The sequence below is a fragment of the Ursus maritimus genome, unplaced genomic scaffold, assembly GCF_017311325.1.
Source record: "Ursus maritimus isolate PB19 unplaced genomic scaffold, ASM1731132v1 scaffold_1, whole genome shotgun sequence".
NCBI classification, from domain to species: domain Eukaryota; kingdom Metazoa; phylum Chordata; class Mammalia; order Carnivora; family Ursidae; genus Ursus; species Ursus maritimus.
Window position 1 is genome coordinate 82,794,358 of NW_024423343.1, and position 14,781 is coordinate 82,809,138.

Below are 14,781 nucleotides of genomic sequence, written 5' to 3' on the forward strand. Positions count from 1 at the left end.
CGGCGGCGGCGGCGGCGCGGGGAGCTGGGGGTGGGGGGGGGCGGAGCTGAGGGCCGCGCGGGCGGTGCGCCTCCCGAGCGCAGGCGCTGCGCTCCTTGCGCCGCCGTCCGCCTGGCGCGCGGAGCCGGGCACACCGGCTGCTGCTTTTCAGTACTGCAGGCTGGCCATTTTCTGATACAATTTTTTTGAGTTCTGCGCTTCGTGCGTGGCAGCTTCCAGCGGCCCTGTGGGCCGCCGCCGCCTCGTGCGGCTGGCGACCGGCGGGTGGGGGCTCGTTACTCTCGCGCGGGGAGAAGGGAGGCCGGGTTCCCGGGGTTGGCCCGAGTAGGCGGAGGGACCTCCCTGCCGACCACGGGACTGCCAGGCCCGGTCCCTTGTGACACGCGCCACCGGGCCTTCCTGAGTGGAGCCTTTGCGCCTGTCCCCTTCATCGCTCTCACTTTCCTGCCCTCGCCAGCCCCTCTACCCCTCGGTCGGCTGAAACGAAAGACCTCACTCGCCCCTTACCCCATCCCACCTGTGAGGATCAGGCAAATACTAATTTTGATCGTGATCCGGGCTAACTGTTCCGGTGGAAAGGTTCTCCTAATTTAAGTCTTGTAAGTCCAGACATGTACTCTGCAGCGAAGTTGCAGTACTCCACAATTTAACCTTTAGGCCTGAGGGAGGTTTCTCTCTCTCTTTCTCTCTCTCAAATACTTTAAGAGTCTTCTGAGAACTGTACTGCATTAGATTATCTTTGAGATAATTCTTAAGTTAGCGCCTTGAGGCAGCGTGCTGGGAGGTTCAAAGAGAAGGCTTTACACTTTTTCCTCCACCTGTATCACCGTATGAAATGGAAAACGTTGAGTTGACGGTGATTTTCCATACGAGGTGGGTTTCACAGTGCAGCCCCCGAGTGCTGTGGCTCACCTTGGTTTGTTGGTGCCACCCCTGAAGTTGATTTTAAAGCTCAGTGTAGTGGTCAGGTAAAGGAGCTGCTAAAAAGAAGTTCAGAATAATTTAGTAGAACCATTTTATTGCATTCTGTTAACCTGTTTAACCTTAAGCTAAAGCATGGCAGGAGTTTCATGTAGAAACCCACATACCTACCGAGTGCTGTATCGAATTTTTAATTAGTGCATTCCAGGTCTGATAGGAGTAGGTTTTCCTTAGCTCTTTCTTGCATATTTTCCTTAGGATCTTGTATTTCATGAAAGTTTTAGTATTGAGGGTTCGAGGGAGTACCTTTTGAATCATGCAACTTTCTTTGACAAACTTGTAAACTGAATAGGTAAAATCTAAACCACGATAGTGAGATAAAAATAGGAAACTGAATTTTTAGCATTATCAGTTTGAGAAGTTAAGATGGCTTCTTTACTCCTGTTTTGAAACCCTGTTGACATTTTAATCTTACCTACCACAGAAGTACAGAAATTTCTTTTTGTAAGGGACTTTACAGTTAAATCCAACCCCATTATTTTACAGGGAGAAATTAAAGTTTCTTAAAGATATTTAAATAACAGGAGTTGAATAGAACTAGTTGATTTAATTAACTGAACACTTAAGTATATAATTCAGACCTCCCCAATGAATATTCTTGCACCAAAATTTGTTTTATGTTATTTTTAAAAAAGTCTAGTAATTGCTAAATTTTCTCTTTTCTTTTTCCTGTTTTGAGTATATGCCTTAGTTTGTGATTTGGACCCACTAGATACAAATGATACAAATTATTTCTAGTTAAGACATGTTACATTCTATCAATTGAAAGCAGTACTTTCCAGTTTGTTTGAAATTAGTAATTATTTTTACTTCAAGAATATTTGTTAATATTCTTGATTCAGGTAGTCTGTTTCGATTCCAGGAGATTGGCATTTCAAAAGTCTATATATGTAAGACTGTGATGTATATAACCTTGATATTAATGAGGAAGAAAGGTGCTATACACATGTAGTAACTAAATTCCAGTATCCCCAGCCACCATCACTTTTCTTGGTGGGCCTCAAATGCAGAAGTCCTGAAGTTCTTGTTGGGTGGGGTCATTTCTTTGCATCTTACACACCACAGTGTTTAGGCATTTAGTAAATACTTTTTGGCTTCTGTGCACTTTGCCTGGTGGGGGCTTTGTGAAAGACCATGTCTTATTCTGTCTCTGTATGCCTCGTGTCAATTCTGTGTAGGTCTAGTGTCAAGCGTAGTGGATATTCTCTAAGTGCTTGTGGTCATGTTGGGCTTAATCAAACTTAAGGTAGGTGAGTGTCTGGAAGTCATGAATCATGATTTTGTAAACTTGAAATAATTCGTTTCCGTTTATGTGTTGAATCAGATACTCTATGAGGCCTAATTCCAATATTGAAAGAGGTAGCAGATAACAGATATTTTAGAAAAATTGGGGGAACAAATTTAACATTGAGAATTTTACTCTTTAACATATGTTACTCTCTGTGAACTTGGGAAAAGGACAGTTATTTAAATTTTTTGATAGAACACCTCAGTAGAGCTAAAGTAATATGAATTTTCCAGTGAAATTTTCCACTGGAGCAAAGTTTGACCACCATCAGTTAAGTGACCCTCTAATTGTTACTGTAGGCCACATTTTCAAGTTTTGGTTTCACTTTATAAGGATACATTTCTCAGCATATAGACCGTCATAAGGATCATGATTTTTGGAGTCCGAACTACCTAGGCAAGCTGTCCTGAAATGATATCTTAAAGAGTTTTAGGCTATATTTGTTATGGCATTCTGGTGATACAGTAAAACAAAACAACTCAAAAACCCACTGTATTTTCTTTTTGTGTTAGGCTTATCTCCTCTTTCTTTAATAGATCAGAATAGTGTGTTTTGTTTATTTAAAAAAAATTAACTGAGGAAAATTTTCAAGCATTTGTTTGGAAAGTACCTCCACTCCACCCTTTGAATAGCTTTGGAAAATAATGTGTGAACAAATGCAGGGCCAATTCCTTAGAGTGATTCCTATTTGAATATGTAGAGTCATATAAATAATAGCCTTCACAGGGACAACATCTTTGGACTACATGCATTTTTTTTCTACTACTCTATAACTGAAAACAATTGTACGGTGCAGTAGGGTGGTATTTATGTTATAGGAAGCAGATCATTTCACATGTATCATTTCTGGCTCTTCTGCTAGTCCCAGTCTACGTGTCCTACCCACTGCCAGTTCTATCCCTTTGACCCAGTTTTTGAAATGATTTTTAAGACTGAAAATACATTAAGACCTCTAACCCCTTCCGGAGGTGGGATCTGGAATTATTCTGGTGCCCTGAACATTCATTGCTCACAGAAGTGTGGTATCTCACCATACCATTGGCATTTTTGCAGTTTGACTATGAGATTCTCATTTGTAAAGACAGTTTACTCATTAAGAGTTTTGAAATATATAGCATAAACATTTTAATGAGGGGTATGTGTGAGGCATCTAGAATATTTCGATATAGGTGACATAGGTTTAGATGGAATTAGGCTATAAATTCATTAATCAGTAAGAATTAGTAAGAGTATCTAGTCCTTTCCCCCCACACTTTAAGGTCATACTTAAGTCATTTAAAACAGATGAGTATTTTGTTTTTGAGTATTTATAAAAGTAACCAGAGAAGCAGTTCCACAGCCTTTCTTTAATAAGTGTTAAATAGTCCATAGGGTTGATATGTTTTCTTGTGTTGTTTCTTTTTGTATTCCGATCCCTTGTGGACCTGAAACTTTGTCTTAAGCCTGCTTAAGAACTCTAACCCTTCGTCATCTGACTGTCCTTGCCTTCCCCTCTTCCCCTCAGGGAGCTGGGACCTGTTTTTGTCCACAGGTGGATGGTTGGGGCTCTATTTCAACCGAGGCAGAACTTGCACAGCCAAGATACTGTGATACTGCCTCCGGGACTTGCACTTACTGGATTGACCCCTTACATACTGAGGATAGGCTAGCTGAGAGCTGGGCTCTTTGGCTGTTATGATTTGAGCCCATTTTGAGGGTCAGCTTTTCATTTGCATCAGGCTCTAGAGCACCCTAGACTTCATCCAGTCATTACTTAAGATTCTTTTCCTGACTACGTAGCTGTTGGATTCTTTCCCTTCTTAGCTGAGTCATGTCATAGGTGATTTTTATCCCCCATTTTCAGTGGTGGCTAATTATTTTCAGGCGTTTGATTTTCTACCCTTGTCTTCTCTCAGTTTTGAGCTTTCATTTGACCAAGTAGCTGTTGTACTTTCCCATAGCACATTTGTTCATTATTTGTCTTTCCTTCTAGACCATGTGTATCCCGAGTGTTGAGACCGAATCTGTGCTGTTCCTGGTGGTGTCCTCGGCACTCAGTACAGTGCCTGGCACATAGCAGGTGGTAAATAAATATTAATTAATATAAAATTCATCCTAACAGTGAGTCTGTTATCAGTATGGGAAATCTGTTCTTTTGGAAATTTAGATTTCATATAAGAAGTTTAGACATTTCATCACCATCATTAGTACTACAGTCTGTGTATTGTAAGTTATAAGCAAATCAGTGTAAAAAATAGCTTCATCAGTCATCTGGGAGGGCATTTGTTTCAGAAGAAAAGGTATATATAATTTTCGCCATGTATTGTTAGGTATCGCACATTTCAATTTTTCTTGAGTTTGATTAACAAGTATATGTAATATTTCTTACACATTGAAGTTTTATGGCACTATAAAAAAGTGAGTTTAATCACCCTCTTTTTGTTCATTAGTAATTATATACTAAAGGGTAAATTCTCATTAAAAGGCCCTTAAATGCCTGCTCATAAAAAAGAGAGACCTCTTTGATTTTGTTGTCCGTACAATCCTAGTTATTGTTTTTAGGCAAGTCATCAAACTCTTCAGTAGTCTAAACCTTTAATTTGGTTTCAGAACAGTAGTCAGTCATGTATTGAATACCCAAATTACCATGTCTTTACAAGTAATACAAACACTCTGTATTAACAAGGTAATGACCATAACTTTTCTTACAGAATTTCTTGTGCTAATTTTTTAAGAGGACTTATTGAACTAAATTTCCTGTGAAGGCCGAAATCTCATACTTTTAATGATAGTGGAGTATATGCATCTGTGCAGAGAGGAGGGGATGGCATTTTTTGTAGTGGTATTTTTAAGTGGACAGTTTACTAATTATGTTGAGGTAACATTTTACAACTCTAAAAGGAAAACTTCAATTATCTGAATGAAATGAGGTACATGAAATTAATTCAGATAAATGGGGGAATCCTTAGTGTAAATGATGCATGTCAAGAGACATGACCTCAATCTTGATTTTTTTTTTCCTATATATCTGTCAGCTGCTTTTACGTTACTAGATTGTGATTCTTTTTCTGTGATGGGAGGAGGTAAAATTTGCTCCGTAGTTTTTTTGTTTTTTGTTTCCTTTGCCACAAAGGGAATCCAGAACGTGGTATTCTGTGACAAGTATAATTGCTCATCTCTCGCCTGTGCTGCCCTGCCCTTTAAGGTGGTATACCACAGCCTTCCATTTTGTCACCTTCCTGTCAAATGTCAGATGTGTGTGTGGATTCCTTGAGAATATAATTTGTTTGAAATTAAAGCCACACTCCTCTGTCCAATCACAAGATGTTTATACTTCCTAAAAGTTGAGTTACCTAAAGTTAAGATGAATTGAGCTGGGTAGACCTTGATTCCTTCCTTGTCCCCTTAGGGTTTAATATTAAGCAGTATCTTATGATGTAGGACCTTAGCAACAAACAGTAGGGCATAACCCCTGGCTTTTATGGATCCTTACTTGAAATGAAAATTTTGCTGATTGATTAGAGTTTAGGAAAGCTTTAGGAAACTGATTTCTGCTGTCATTTACTACGTTTTCAGCATTCCTGGGCTCCTGGCATCTGAAAGCTGTTGTATAAAGAGTAGTCTGTGTAGCTGTGATGACATTTTCCTCTAGGCATTTTTTTTTGTTTTGTTTTTAAACAGGTTTATCTCAGCTATAGAGATGTGTGCTGACAGCTATATAAAGTGAATTTTACTTTTTTTTCCGCATTACCTGTCGATGTTTTACCTAAAGCACCTGAGAACGTATCTCTTTATTTTCAGCATGTATCATCTTCCTTTTTTCTCTTGGTCTTTGAGATACAAGATGATTCATATCTTGATTGCCTTGGGTAAAGTGGAAATGATATCAGCAAGCCCTGTATCCAGACCTTGTGAGCAATTCCTAGGTCATTGCCTGAGACCTTCTTAGATACGTGCAGGCACTGTGATTGAAGAGTTTAGGCTTCAGGGTCAGTCCAAACTGATTTTGACCCTGTACCATTTATGAACAGCATGCCGTTGGGAGAAGTTAGTTACTTTTCTGGGTTTCAGTTTCCTTAGAATAATCTTAGCTGGATTGATTTGTTGTCCTATGCCAAAAAGTGTTTAGTAAGTTAGTGAACTATCTACCCAGATCATGGGCTATTTTAAAAGAAATTGCGTTTTGTTCTATTTGAAGACAGAGATAATCAAATCAGTAAAAAATTTTACAAATAGAGGTCTTGCTCAGTTGAATTTAAAACTATGTAAGACTTGGAACCATTGAATTATTTATATACACAGGGTATACTCATATGACATAGAGAGGCAAAATATGTAGCATACTTGTTGGACTAAGACAGACTTGGATGATCAAGCACTTGGATAACCTTGGATAGGGTTATCCTTAAGTTGTCAAGACTTAAGAGGTGAAGTATACAAAATACTTAGTAATGCCTGAATCCATAAATACTCATAGTTGTTCTTGTGACTTCAGACAAGTGACTTCCCCTCTCTCTACCTCAGGTGTCCTTCTTGGTAGCATGAATATTATCAGAGAACTAATAGAGTTGTGATGAGGGTTTAATGAGATAATACATGTAAGTGCTCATTATATGTTATTGGTATTGTTACATTATTGATGCAGTTTCAGAATGAATTGAACCAATTTTGAGTTAAAATGAAAGAATTTGTACAGATATTTAATATAATTCTTTTTTTAAAAAGTATAATTCTTATGTTGGGGGATATTTATTATGGATTTGCAGATGGCAACTTATCATTTATAGCTTTCAGCGTTTCCTTAAGACAACAGTTCTCAAATTGTGATGTGCAGACCTATAGGGGTCACAAGAGCCTTTAAGAGGGATTCGGGAGGCTAAAGCTATTTTCATAGTAGTACTTTTTCTGTTTCCATTGCGTTGACGTTTGCCTTGCTGATACTAAAGCAATGGTGGGTAAAACTGTGAACATCTTAGTAGATATTAAACGGCAGTGGTACCAAACTTTTTTCGTAATTATTGTATTCTTTACTACCATGCTTTTCCAGTAAAAAAAAAACAAAACAGAAAAGCCAGTTTCACAGAAGAATGTCATTGATAAAGCAGTAAAAATAATTTTATTAAATCTTGATCCTTGAGTATACTTTGTTTTAATATTCTTTGTGATGAAGTAGGAAATATGCAAAAAGCATTTCTTCTGTATATCTGGAGTACATTGGTTGACTCAAGGAAAACCCTTCTGTGATTTTTTTTGAGTTGCAAGCTGAATTAGTCATATTTTGCATGAAACATCATTTTTACTTATAATAATGACTACCAAACTATGATCGTTTAGACTTAGATATTTGGCAGTCATTTTCTTGAAAATGAATAAAATGAGCCTGTCACTTTGGGGAAAACAACTGGTAGTATTTGTTGCCAATGATAAAATTTGAGCTTTCAAGCGAAAATTAAAATTTTGGAAACCTTGTATCACCTGCTGTGCCCTTGACAGCTTCCCAATATGTAAAGATTTTTCTGATGAGATGGGTGGTGATATTAATGAATGTGAGTTTTTGCTTTGGTATTAATTAATTATGTCAAAATTTGGAATATAAACATAATGCAAGAAAACGATACCTTCAAAGTGATCAATGTTACAAAATTGTGGGTAAGAGACCCTTCTAAAAAGCAAGTAACAGAATACAAAGAGTTCATGTGATAATAGGTTCCATATAATAGATAACCTTTAAATTCCTACTTGTCAGGTTTTGGTGTAGTATCAAAGAAGAATGTTCACAATTATCTGAAAAGGCAATTAATATTAACATATACTTCCTTTTTTCTATTATAGTCAAAACAACATATCACAACAGATTGAATATAGAAGCAGATACAAGAATTCATCTGTCTTCTATTAAATTAGACATGCAAGAAATTTATTTTTTTTTAGGAAAGTACTTTTTCATAAAATATGTTATTTGTCATATTAAACATGTCATAAAATTTTAAAATGAATTAACTTTTACACTTTCTCATGTAATTTCTATTACAGTAAATATTGATAGTTATAACTCACATTAACAAAACCTCTCAAGAATTCTCAATATTTGAGGACACAAAGGAATCCTGATACTAAAAAGTGTAAACTATTCCCTTAAGGGAAGAAGGCTGGATTCGTCAAATGAGTGAAGTTCTAAGGTGTTTAATCTTTTGGGTATTCCTTTGGAATATGGGCTACATGCCTCTACTTTTTCCTGGTAGTAAGGGTATGTTGCTGGACTCTGTGTCATTCTCCAAGTGGGCATAGGGTTCCTGTATGTATTGTTGAAGAAGATTCTCATTTTCATTTAAGATTGATGCTACCTAAATGGTTGCTCAGAATTGAGATATGGTTAATGGTATTTCAGTCAGCCTCTTCATTTTTGGTACTATTCATTCGTTTGTGTTAGAGCTATTCATGCAGTTTTCAGAGTTGTTCACCATGGCAGTCTATTTCAAGATTCTAGTGAAATTCACTTTGCTGAAAATAAAATGACATTTTCTCTGAAGTCTTTACATGAGGCTAATCTGTCCTGCTGTAAAGTCTTCCTGACATTTCGTAGCTATTTTTTAGTACAGTCTACAGCTTATCAGTGTGTTTGTGAATTAATTATTTGCAGCAATATAATATGAATTACAGATGACTTCTGTAGTGCCATTAATAATATGGGCATAGCCTCATCATGGACTCTTTTATTTTTTTTATTTTTTTAAGATTTTATTTATTTATTTGGCCGAGAGAGAGGCAGCGAGAGAGGGAACACAAGCAGGAGGAGTGGGAGAGGGAGAAGCAGGCTTCTCGCGGAGCAGGGAGCCGGATGCGGTGCTCGATCCCAGAATGCTGGGATCACGCCCTGAGCCGAAGGCGGACGCTTAACGACTGAGCCACCCAGGCGCCCCTCATCATGGACTCTTGACATGTTTCTTTGGGGAATTATATTCTCAGTGCTGGAAATCTAGCCAAATACATTTCTCCAGCGTAGTCAGTGGCAAGAAACCTTCCTTTTCCCCTTACAATGGAGTTGGGGTTGTTAAAGCTTTGACAGACTCAAGACAGGCATTCTGAGGCACGGCTCAAGAAACACAGGTATTTTGAGCACTCCAAGTGTGTAAAGGGTGATGGGTAGCACTCTCAGATGAAGCAGATATAGAAATTTTGGGCTAAGTAGGCAATGATGAAGGGAAAAAGGGGAAGGGATGTTCTGAATGCTGCTTGGGGTGGATACATTCCCTTTTGGGGTGGTTGCTAAAAAATAAGAGATGTCTTAACATGGGTATTTCTAGGATGGGAAATCCATCTATATAGAGGTTTGTCTTGTTGTGCTCTTATGTTTGGTTATTGTATGACCTGAGCTCAAGAAACAGAATGATCGGCCAGTTGGGAAGGTTAAACTCATGGATTTGTAGGCCAGAGTTTTGAATGTAAAGGGAAATAGTAAACTTCAGGAGCATTCATGATCAGGAGGAGTAGTGGAGGCCAGGAGGATGTTGGAATATGCAGACTGTTCACAGGTCCGGAGTAAATTCATGTTACAGGGTGCTTGTTAGAGCAGGGGTAGAACTAGCTATCAGCCAGCACAAATCGGTCAATGACTGCTGTGACTCAGTCTACTATCCTAGGATCTCTAGCGGGAAATAGAGAATTTTAAGACTGGTATTAGTGTAGGAAGTCTGTTATGGAGAATAGTTAACATAAAGCAGAAATCCAGAACCAGGAGAACTTAGGGATACAGAAGAGGCCAACGTTGGAAAGGTATTTGATTTGAAGCTGAGCTTCTTGTTTTCTTCCTGCCCAAGGGCAGTATTGACTCTTTGGATTGAGGCAAAGCTGAACCAAAGTGGAAAGCAAAGTAACTATAGCTGTCTACACTGTAGTGACAGGCCTACCCAGAAATATTTGTTAAACAAATGCATGAAAGTAAAGCAAGGGAACAACTGGGTCATTGCACCTCAGGTTCTTAATGTAGCAGACACTAGGTGCCTATTAACCTATCTACTTGATATCCTCTAGGTCAGGGGTTGGCAAACTTTTTTTTTCAAGCACCAGAAAGTAAAGATATTCTTCTTTATGGGTCATATAGCCAATGTTGTATGTACTTAAGTCTGCCATTATAGCATGAAAGCAGGCATAGAGAAATACGTAAATGAGTGAGTAGCTATGGTTCCAATAAAATCTTATTTATGGAGTCTGAAATTTGAATTTCATATAATTTCACATGTCACAAAGTATTTATCTTTTTTAAAAAACGTTTTTCAACCATTTAAAAATACAAAATCTGTTCTTAGATCATGGCTGTACAAGAATAGGCAGTGGGCTAAATTTTGGCCTATGGGCTCTAGGTTGCTGACCCCTGTTTTAGTCAAATAGATCACTGTCAATCATAATGCTGAAAGCTTAGCATTACTGAAATAGATATTCTCTAGGACAATGCTGTTGGTGACACTGTCTTGTTTTATAGGTGACACTGATGATAAAAATCCGTTCAAGAATTTAGATGTGACATCTGCAGCAGGTTCAGATCTCTCAGCTATAAGACAAACTGGATACTTCGTAAAGATTTTCATCTGTTATGCACAGAGCCAAAATCCGTTACTGAAATTGTCTGGTTGAGCTGCCTGCTGGGTCCAGTGATGCACTAGTAGACAAAGAAGTTGAAAGAGAAGGATGGCATGTTCTTTGGATGACTGGCAGATTGTGACACCAAAATGGCATCAAGCCCTACTGTGATTCCAAGGACTTCATGATTAAATAAAAATTGCTTTTTTTTTTTTTGGTGGGGAGGGGTAGTTGAAGTAAATTTGGTCTTTACTGGGGGTAATGTGTAATGTATTATCATTCCATAGTGATACATGGTAATTACTTTGGTAATCAAACTTTAAAGGTTCTGTCTGTTTATGGAACTTATGTAGTTACCACCTTTTAGTATCGGATTCCCATTAGGGAACTATGATAAAGAAAAACATCTGCTTAAACTAAAAAAATTAACCTAAAAAGGTTAAAGACTTATCATTTTTACAAGAAAGCTTCTGCTTTGGGGGTTCTTGAGATGTTGCTCTCCCACAGCATATATAAAATATGTTTCTGGGGTGCCTGGGTGGCTCAGTCGGTTAAGTGTCCGACTCTTGATTTCAGCTCAGGGCATGATCTCAGGGTCATCAGATCAATCCCTGTGTTGGCTCACACTGGGCTTGAAGCCTGCTTAAGATTCTCTCTCTCTTTCTCCCTCTCACTCTCTCTTTTCCTCTCAAAAAAAAAAAGTTTCTGTTTGCAAAAAGCTACTGTACCCAGAATTTTCTAAGAAAACATTCTTTTGTGTGGGCTCTTGAACTCAACAGTAGAAAATCACACTTTACAGTACTAGGTGCATAGAACAGTTGAATTAGTATCTTTAGACCTGTTAACTAAATTCACTTAAAATGATTTCGTGAGCAGGTGTGAATTGAAAATGAACCTGTATTTTCTAGAACCATTGAATCACAAAACTGGAACATCAAAGTATTTTCTGAATCAAATCAATATTTTATTTGGTTAGAGCCCCTGCTTTTGGTATATATTTGTTTATTCCAGTTGTAGAGGAGCAGTTGTAGAAAGCAGTGCTGGGAAATGAAGTGGGTGGATTCTCAATGTTGAATTCCATTTTTTTTTTTTTCCCCAGTGAATCTTGAACATTTTTTTATCTTAGCATTCAACAAAAACTTTGGCATGCCAGGATATAAAACATAGATTACATTTTATATAGTTCATGCAGCTCATCTACAAACAGAAAAAGATTCCCTCATGACTTACCTTGAAAGCTATTCAGGGTATATACTATTCAGGACATATACGGTTTTATTCAAGGCATATACTATTCAGTTTGTCCGTGTGCCACTGCCACTGCTATCAAAGTGCAATGCAACTAACATAGCTATCCTGCTAGGAAAAAGATCTGTGGGTTGCTGAGTAGTAGAAGTTAGACACATCTGATTTACAAGTCAGATTAGAGATCAGAATCATACGATAGCTTTATGTGGAATTGATTTCATTTCATGGTTTTTAAGCTATTTTTTCATTGAAAGCAGTGTCTATAACTGAAAGACAGGTGTGGTGTAGCATTTGAATGCCTTAAACTCTTGAATCTGGAATGAAAGGGATATTCTTATAGTTGTTCAGATCCTAGAACTCAGGGATTTTGGAATAAAATGCTCTTGTCATTCATTTATTGTGCCATAATTAAACTACCCTGTGGATTTTATTTGGGTTAATATGATTAATATTTGGAAAACTTTGCCATTTTCCTATATGAGGCACGTTAGGAAAGACAGTTGTGTGTGTTTAAATAAAGCAGCAAACAGCTTCTTACCTTATAAGATATATTTAATAAAAATTATGTGGGTTTAACATTGATAATCCATTCAAATCAGGAATTCTCTGGTCTTCTGGAAATCAGTGAGGGGGAGGGAACAATAAAAGAGCACTTTATAAATAGCAATTCCCCCCCCAAATCACACTTTTTTCAAAATATATGGAAAAATGCATAACTATAGCTTGATAGGTTGTAGTTACTCTTAATTCACCTGTTCTTATTGAAATCGAGAAGACATGTCATAAAAGTATAGAAAAAGTAGTTCATTGCAGAAAAGGTAATGCTGTTTATTGGATTTGAGAATATAGTGGCAAAAAAAATCTGTGTTAATCTTTTTGATTGAGCCAATAATTTATTTGAGTGTAATCAGGAGAAGAAGGAAATCCAGGTGTTTAAAACTAGCTTTGTATCAGTGGTTAAAATGGTGTTTAGTTTTATTCTCCCCCAATCCCCATGTGATAAGTTCTCATGAATTGATTTCTGAGATAACAAAACATAGGGATTTAGAGGGTTTTGAGAATTCATCAGTTACATTTTTTTGTCCACTGATTGTTTTACATAGGACCTGTTTGTTTATGATATTTACAGGACATGAGGAACACTACAAATTCTGACTTTCATGGACTTCAAAAAAAGACTTTGAAGGAAGATTAGTGACAAGTTAGTAGTAGGCATACACTACTGTGTTAATTTTAGTAGAGCAGTGACTGTTTAGGTGGATCCTTCCCCTGTTGCCTTGGCCTCTAACTTCATAATCCACTGGCTAAAACTGCTTTTCAGTAAGGCAAGTGAGAGGCAATTTTATGAATGGAGAAAGTGAGGCTATCCTAGACATTGGGAAACGAGTGGAATGTAAAGGGAGAATGAGATCGTAAATATGGTAGGTAACAAGATATAGATGGGCTGTCCATTTTTGGATTGACAAGGGTGCTAGAGGAAGGGTATCAGTAGAATAGAGTGGTTTATTATGTACTGTTTATTTGAAAGCCTCCTGTTTAGTAGGTCTCGACTAAGCTACTTTGCATCAGTTTTAATTCTTTCCGCAACCTTTGAAGCAAGAGCAATTATCCCAGTTTCCTGATGAGGAAAGATACCAAGGGGTATACCCAAGGTCTTAGAAGTCCCACATTGTGTCTCGGATTATATAGGGGCCTTTTCTCTCCAGTCATTGTCTGATAAATGAAGAAATAAAAAAGTAATCTGAAGCACCAGCATGTAGTATGGGAAGATTTTAGGATTAATGGCTTTTAATATAAATGGCTTCATGTTGGTGTTGCAGAAGGATGTTGGAGCCTCCTTGGAAAGCAGTGAGGCAGTACATTTGCAAATATTGTATCTGGACTCTAGAACTCCTCCAACTAATGGGTTACCTTTGATATTAGTTAATATAGTATTGTATAACTGTGTTTTCAAGTGTAAGTCATGCCATGATACAAAATCCGTATATGAAAGGCGGGTGATAATGAGCTGCCACAGTAACTTATATATATATCATAAACTAGATTGGATTAACTTCAAATAGAATGTGCACAAAAGTGCTTGAAAGAGGGTTGGTTTAAGCAGTCTGATACAGTTGCGGTGACTACCGAACAATTGGGTTGTGGGAAAAACAGTGGAAAAGAGTCACGAAACCCATTAAAATGAGCACCATAGGTGTTTAAAGGCTTTACAAGTAGACCTAGACAGCCCATAACCAAACATTATCTCTTTGGAAAGGACACATTCAGTCACTTGATTTAGGAAAGTGCCTTAGCAGCAGTATTTTTAAATGTAAAAGACAACTGCGGTAGGACATTGGAGTCAAATGATCCAACTGTTTTTTTCAGGTATAGAGTGAAATGATAAGGAATCTTTGCCCTTGTCATTCATTGGTAATTTAGGAGTGAAGTAAAAAAAGCACAGCCAAGGTGGCAGCATGGTCAAGTAGCTTAAATATGAGTACTTTGGCACCTTGGTGAAGAATGTGGTATTGAAGACAGGAAAAAATGGTTGAAATTACTGAACTCAAGATGTTAGAATGCAAAATAATTATTTTAATTGCTTGAAAATACAGGGAAAAAAGTAGGAAACAAATCCCACAAAGGGTAAGAATTAAGGAGGGCTATTCAAGAGTGAAGTGGTTGTATGATATTCCTAGATAGAGTTTTTACTCAAAAAAAGAAAAATT

The 14,781-nt window shown here is 37.6% G+C and overlaps 1 protein-coding gene across 16 annotated transcripts in view; it reads left to right on the forward strand.

Moving 5' to 3' along the window:
- The window catches only part of GTDC1 (glycosyltransferase like domain containing 1), a 403,613-nt gene that overhangs the window by 245 nt on the left and 388,587 nt on the right, over positions 1–14,781 (forward strand). For 11 of the 16 annotated variants that reach the window (XR_005838888.1, XR_005838889.1, XR_005838892.1 and 8 more), the window contains exon 2: positions 4,242–4,328. The exons of 1 other annotated variant lie outside the window; for it this stretch is intronic. The gene's annotated coding sequence lies outside the window, so the exon portion shown is untranslated. Of the gene's footprint in view, positions 1–80; positions 600–4,241; positions 4,332–10,727; positions 11,083–14,781 lie in introns of those variants that run through there. 4 more of the 16 variants (XR_569823.2, XR_005838893.1, XM_040645226.1 and 1 more) reach the window with 4 other exon arrangements.